Genomic DNA, 8,039 nt, shown 5'->3' on the forward strand with positions numbered 1-8,039 from the left:
CGGCTTTGCTCTATTTTTTTTTTTTTTTCCCCGGCTGTTTCCTTATTTTTATCTCCTGCTAAGAGTCCTCTCTCTGATTTTGGTCAGTAGGATAACTCCCTTTTCTTGATGTACAGGGGTTCTTATTTATTTATTTGTTTTACTTTTATATGAAAAAACAACAACAAAAACAAAAAACGGTTCTCATCTCCAAATGGTTAAGCAAGGAATAGTTCTATAAAAGCAGGTAGTCCACATCTCTTTGTTTCTGTCCCATGGCTGTCCCCCAAACTGCAGATCCAGAAGTCAATTCTAAGTGATTAACTCTCCTTGGTATACAGAGGTGGTTACAACCTCCATGAAATTAAGTAGGTTTGAGTGTCCCAGATGACCTTCAAAATCTAGGCCTTCATAATTTTAGGTGGATTAGAGGAAACTAATGAGGATTTTGAAACAGGCTTTAGACTAAAACTCTCATCATGCAAATCCACTGAAAAACCCCATAACTTTAAAGCACAATTAACCTGATCTCCTGTCCTCCCCCTCCTGTATCCGACTCACTTTATTTCCTCTTACTCTGTTTTTCTTAATCAAACAACAACAGCGGCATGGTGGATATTTTTCTCTATTTTTCATTACATACCATAGCCCTTTTTCTTTCGTTTCCTTCTCCCCCCTTTTTTGTTCTAAATTGCTCTGTCCTCAGAGTCTTTTTTAATGTGGTTTAGGACTCACAAGAGTTAATAGGCACAGGGGGAGGAACCCACTTGTTTTAAGCCTGGAGCCTGTCACCTTTTCTTGGCAATTACACTGCTAATGGCTGGGTCCCAAGCAAAGTGGCAAAGAATATCTCTTCTCACGTTCCCAACTCACAGTGCATCCCCAAATACCAGATGGTGTTTTTGGAATCCATTTCACTATGTTTGATATGACAATACTTTTGTATAATGTTAAATTATATATAACTATTGCAAATAGTTGAGATCAGAGCAACCAAGAAGCGGAAAATTAGACATGAGAAGGAAAGATAGAAACTAAAGACTGTGGACTTTCATCTGCCCCCTTTGTACCCTGTCCCCTTGGATTTTCTTTTAATCTGGAGAGGATTGGCAGGAGGGGTTGGGGTGTGGGATGGAGGGAGTACAGTATAGGGGAGCATGGGGGGATGGGGAGGAGCCAAACGTAGTGCTGTGTTGTTGCAATGAAATTACACTGAATTGGGATCCTCTCCCTGCTGGAGTTTGGTACATATCATGAAAAACTTGCCAGACATTTCGCGAGCAGCGTCATCTCCTTTCAATGGCCAAAAAACTCAAAATAAGCCAAAGAAGACTGATAAAGCCCCATGACCAAACCCCTTTTGGAAACTCTGTGTGTTTTTATTCTTTGTTGAGGGACACGCAAATGAATTACCAGACCTGAAAACCTGAGTCACTGCCTTAGGAGTCATTAGAGGGACAGTGAATGAGAAAACAAATTCTGACTCAAAACAGTACAAAGGAATTGGACAGAAGTAGTGCAGAGACTTCCCCTGTTTGGAGGCACGTGGATATACTGATTTGATTTCTAATGTCAGTGGATGGACCTGGACCCTTGCAGTAAAAACATCTCAAAAGGGTCCTCCCTTGAAACATGTGAGTAACACCCATGGAGCTATATTTCCACCCCAGCTGGCCAAATGGGGTAAACACATCTCCTTAATTTTAATTTTCTGGCTATTTGACAATAGGCAACCTCTGGTCCTCTTTCCTCAACCTTCAAAGAGGCCTTATCTCCACATTGCAGGACTTATTGATTTCAGCCCAGAGCGAATGCATTACAGCCAAGTGATAAATTGCTTAAAATTATTCTTAAAAAATGAAAATGCTGGAAACCTCTGGCACGGCTTTTTGAATGGAGGGTGGGCAGGACAATTTCCAAACTGCATATATCAGATTCTTTCAGCTGACTGATTCCTTCTTCCTCAGTCACATTACCAACCTTCGGAGCCCATCGTCAGAATCAAGGGCTCACCCTATTCATGCCAGTTGGGATTCACTTTGCAGATGAGTTTCCCCTCCACCGCCAGTCCCTGCTTCATGCCCGACCCCTTCTCTTGACATCTAACCCTCCCCCACTTGCCTCTCCCAGCATATAGCAGCACTGTCCTCCCCGGAAAGCTCCTACAGCTCCAGTGACTACTACATAATTAACAATAACTTGTAGCAATGCAATTTAAGAGTCCTTTTAATGGGCAGCGATGGTAGAATGTATAGCCCATCTTTCTTTGTCATCTGAGAAAAGCGGCCCCATGCAGAGCTGCTGGTTGCTGAGTGACGCTTTGTTGTCTGCACCAGACACAGTACCAGCTGCACTGGCAGGTAGCCGAAGTGCAAGAAGATAGCTGCCAAACTATGCTATACAAAGGGAGCCATGCCAGAGAGAAAGGGACCTTTGCATGCAATGACCTCTGACCCCTGAGCCAGCATGGATCCCATATTCATCCCTTCCAGACAATTGCATCTTTCATTCCACCACAAACTATGATTAGAAAGGGACTGTTTGTGATTGGAGTTAGTTAGCTTATAAGTTCCCAGCAATGGAGTTATTGCATTTTTCTTCCATTTTTAACAGCGACAATATTTTTCTTAATCTGGGGCAAGAAGGGATAAGCAATTAAACAAGGGGAAATAAGAAAAGCAAAACAGTAACTCAGCCAATGGCGTGGGGCAGGGATTCAAGGAAAGTGAAAAGGGTTTAGATAATGACCATATGGCATTTAAAAAGTCAAACGGAAATTGAACTCTCACCTGATCAGGGGGAAGCTTCCCATAAGGAGACCAATGGAACTGTGCATTTTTAAGGAAATTGCTAGCATACTCGACACTGCCATAGAATACGTCTTTCATTCCACCAGCAAAGCTTTTGTTTGGGCAACTTAGATTAATGAGAAACTAACAGCCTGTATTTGAATATGTCCTAGCAAGTTCACTTTTGTTCTTCTTTGAAAAACATCAGCGATCTTTGGAAAGTGGCTTTTATTTTGTGGTTTAAAGCCATTCTACATTAGGACCTGTGAAAAGAAGCCTACAGGCTCAAGTAAGGACCACCTGAAAGCCAGAGCAGCCTTTTTGAACCCCAGCCTTCACCGTCATCCAGTGGGCAGAGAAACTAGTTGTTAGCGCTTTACACCAACCACAGCTGCATACCATAGTGCACCTAGGAAACGCTCTCACAGTGACCAAAACACAAGAAGCAGAGGTTTCCAATTCTACATCTTTCCAGGAAAAAAAAAAAAAAAAGAGTCTGTGGTGTATGTGGGGGTGCACTCTGAGAGCTTTTCCAGCAGCAGAGGCCTTTCTGGAACAGTCCTTCTTTGATCTGCTTCCCTATCAAAGGCCCATTCCTTGGAGGCAGGGGAAAGAAAAACAGGTATCTGCCGACCAGCCTGGAGGAGCCGCACCTGACTTTAGACTCCCACACGAAGCCGTCTGTTCTTTATTTTCACTCTGTATGAAGCTAATGGAATTTGCAGTTGATTAACCTCAAATCTGGAGAAGTGATCCAGTCTGGAACTGCAGCTGGCAGTGCTAAGGCTCCTTGTCCTTCTTAACCGAGTCAGACAGCAACAAGTGTTCCTCCCCAGAAGCAGAGGCCCAGAGACATGGGTGTGAGAGGAAGCATCCCGTGGGGCCAGGGACAGCCAACAGGAGCAGAGACAGACTGTGGCTAGCATCTGAGTTCCAAAAATAAAATGCTAGTGTCTAAATGACAAATTAAAACAGGAACCTGAGAGTGCCTAAGAAGAAAAACATCATTATATGTGGAGTCTCAGCTCGGTGGAGAGGCAGATGTGGGTAAAGCATGGATGTTGGGCTAGGCTGCCTGACTTTGAACCCTGGCTCCCCTACTCACCAGCTGTGTGACTGAGCAAGTTACTGAACGTCTTTCTCTGTGCCTCATTCTCCTCATCTATCAACTGGGAATAACTGCAGTCATTGAGGAATTGTAATGAGAGCTAAATGGATTGATATTTGTAAAGTGCTTAAGAATAGTACTTGGCCATTGTAAATATATGTAAATATATATAGTTATATATATGATAGTTTGTATTATGTGTATATACATATATATATTCTTAAAATTTTTTTCCTTAAAAATTCGTGGACATTTTCAGGAAATATGCAAATATGTGTTTTTCTATTAGACTCATTAGTTTTAGTCATATTGCATTAACACAAGTTAGGTATCTCTTTATCAGTTTATAAATATAAAAGACAACAATAATACAGGTATCTTGATATTCTGTTAGCTAAAAATTTATGAAAACAACTCTCATGTTGAAGCAGGGACATAAGCAAGTAAAAGCCATAGGGTTGTTCTGTATTGTTCTGCATCAGACAGTAAAGGTTGCTGTTGAATTTTCTAAGGGGAAGCTTCCACATATGGTATATTTAGTGCATGAAATGTGGCAGTTGGATTCCTGTGTGTGTTTTTTTTTTTTAAATTGTCATATAAACAAATAATTCCAAACATATTTCTTCTTCGTGGATTTGTTTCTATTTTGCAAATTGTTTCAGGCATCAATAAACAGGATTACACAAATGTGCATACAACTGCAAAACTCATTTAGTTTAGCAAGTGCTTCTCACATATTCATTTACTCAACAATGCTACTTTCAAGTCATGTCAACATTACTCCATTTCTGCCTCATGACTAATACAGTGTTACTTAAACCCATTTCACATCTTACACTCAAGGAACACCACCAACCTTTTGGTGGGCACCACCTGGTTTCTAATTAAAATCAAATTAAGAAAGAGACCTTCTGCAGAAGTGCAGATTCTTCCCTAGCACACTTATGGGCTGGTGTCCTTGGCCAGAGTCTACAACGTTACAACCACGAATGCGAAAGCTCATTATAGGGAAAAAGCAAGAAGTGAAAAGCACAGTAGACCAATTAAGGGGCTGTTAGTGAGAGGCATATGGCTATCCAAGAGGGCGATGTTTGCATTGTCTGTTCTTTTTATCAAGGAGAGTGAAGTGAATTTTTCACTTGTAAAGTAATACTCTGCCAATTTCAAAATATCCCAGGCTGGATCCCTAATATCCATGGATAAGAGAACAGGGAGTTGCACACGAAAGCCTCTCACCTTCCACATAATCATGAGAGAACCTACTATTTTGTGTGTTGAGAAAGAGATTTCTAAATGCACAACCATTCTGAGCCCGGCCAACAGGAAAACAATACCCGTTATTCACTCATTTTTCTTGAGCTAAAAAAGGCGAGTGATAACAACATATGCTCTAAATGTGACCCATGCAGTTTAGCTTAAAGGCAAAATAAGATAAAAGTCAGCCTTGCACACAGAGTTTAAACAGAAACATACGTATCTATACACTTTCCTTCCCTCTCCATATGTTACCCTGTGGTAGGAACCTAATACTGAGCATCACACCTTTCGCTCCAGAATCCCAAGCCCTTCTCAGGAAGGAGTGCCAGCCTCAGGAGCAGGTGGTGAGGATGATTGTGACGGTTTCACAAGTGGAGACACTTGGTGTTCCTGACTTCTAGTTGATTGAACTCAAGGTACTCACTCTTTATTTGGGAGGCAGGGGAGTCTCTCTCTGTCTCTGTCTCTGTCTGTCTGTCTCTCTCTCTCTCTCATCACTGACAATGCAAATGAAATGGGGTACTTCAAGGTGGCCTTATCCAGTGATAACACTGTGAAAGGGTTTGCTTCCTTTCCACTTAACTTTACTTTTGCCCTGGAACTGCCAGATATAATTGCAGACTCTAAGAACAAACTTTCTTCTTTATGTATATCTTTTGGATAGAGCTTGGAGCACCAGCAAGAAAAGTTGCCATCTGGGGAACTGAGTTCCTGAAATGCATGCTTTTATAACCAAAAGTAAAGAGTGGGCAGCTTAGAATTGAAATCAAAGTCATACCCTCTGTGATCCAGATTCTTTGGTGGTGGTTGGCAAGTCCACCTGTCCCCACACGGAGGTATGTTTCACTGCTGTGCTGCCTAGAATGAGGTTTCAGTTGAGGTCTCAGCTTCTAAGTTTATACCCAAGCACAAGTGCTTAGGAACCTGATGTCTCTTGGACATACAGGCTTTGCAGGGACAACAGACCTCCAAAAGTCAGCTGCTCCTGGGTTGGGGCTTTTCTTCTTACTAACTTCCAATGATTTCATGTCCTCTCAAGTGGGGCTTCAATTTGTTACAAATAGTCTTGAGTAACACCCTTTCTGAATTTGATGCAATAAATTCTTGGGGAAAAATTTTTTTAAAAAATTATGAAAGTCACTTTGCTCTTCAGGTTCATGTGTAATGCAGAAGCACTCATTTTGCTAAAATTGTGTTTATAAAAATTTGTGGCTATGGGACATATTATTCTCATATCTGATGATGCCCTGTACAGTGTGAAATAGAGACTCTCCAGGGAGGTGTGGGGAGTCCTTGACATTTTAATACTAGGGGGACCACATAGAGTCATAGGAAGAACAAAACAAAAGAAAACATGAAGCCCTTTTCTCTTTCCTGATCAGAAACCAAGCCAAAACCAAAAAATGAAAAAACTACAAAGGAAGAAAAGATGTATTAATCTAACAGTAACGGTGATGATAGCTCACATATTTGAGTCTTTACAAGGTACCAGGCACTATGCTAAGTACTTTATAAGTTCACACCCTTTAACAATTATGAGAAGCCAGGCATGGTGGCACACACCTATAATTCCAGTGTTTAAGAAGACTGAAGAAGGAGAATCACAAGTTCAAAGCCAGTCTCAGCAACCGAGAAGGCCCTAAGCAACTTAATGAGACCCTATCTCTAATAAAAAATAAAAAGGACTGGGGATGTGGCTCAGTGGTTAGGCATCCCTGGGGTTCAATCCCCTGTACCAAAACCAAAACAACAACAAAAACTGAGGCTAAGAGAGTTTGAGTCACTTTGTCCTAGTCACGCAGGAAGTGCTTTTGGACCTCGAGCTATTCATCTTCAGAGTTTATACACTTGGTCACTATTTATGTTGCCCTGGGAAAATATTATTTACGTGGATTACTATGGCCTAATTACAATAAGAATAGGATGAGGTAGCAAATAAAAAGCTCCATGTAAAATCAGGTCTTTGGTCTTCTGGACTGATCTCGTCTGATCCCCATTGACCAAGCCCTTCAAAGGCTAAGAGATGATATTGCCATTGCCTTCCTCTTCCAGGCAGCTAGATCAGTGCTCCTCACAAGCACACACTCAAAGTTCTCTAAGTGAATGAATAAATGAAATAACTCTCAGTTCTCTGAGAACATACTGACCCATTGGTGGATATTTTGGTGACCATTTTTAGAACTGTGGCTGGCTGCCCCAGACATAGCCAACCTCCCCTTCCTACTAGTCTGTGTGTGCTCACAGCATGCAAACTCACTGAGAAACAGACAGCATAAACCATGATTAGGCTCCAGGACAGTGAGGCCTCTGATTGATGACCCTTGGAAAAGTACGCTGTTACAGCAGTTAGAGGAGGAATTCAAGAGAGACTTGTGCTCATTTAGAAGAGGTGGCCACAAGTGAGGGCAAGTCTAGAGAAGAGGCAAAGTCCTGGTTAAAAGCCTATCCTCAATAGGCACATGAAACGATGATTGATCAATAATCATTAGGGAAATGCAAATTCAAACCACAATGAGACACCACTTCACACCCACTAGGACGGCTATTCACATGTGTGTGTGTGCATACACACATGTGAATAGGAGGCATTGGCCAGGATGTGGAGACACTGGGATCCTCAAGCATTGCTGGCAGGCATGTTCAATGGTGTGTAACTTCTGGGGAAGGCAGGATGGGAGTTTCTCAAAAGACTAAATAAAGAATGGGGGGTGGGAGGGGGCAAGAATGGAGGAAGGAGGGACTGTATAGAGGGAAAAGAGGGGTGGAAGGGGTGGGGGGAAGGAAAAATTAACAGAATGAATCAAACACCATTACTCTATGTAAATGTATGATTACACAAATGGTATGCCTTTACTTCATGTACAACCAGAGAAACAACATGTATCCCATTTGTTTACCAAAAAAAA

The sequence above is a fragment of the Sciurus carolinensis genome, chromosome 1 (assembly GCF_902686445.1).
Source record: "Sciurus carolinensis chromosome 1, mSciCar1.2, whole genome shotgun sequence".
NCBI lineage: Eukaryota > Metazoa > Chordata > Mammalia > Rodentia > Sciuridae > Sciurus > Sciurus carolinensis.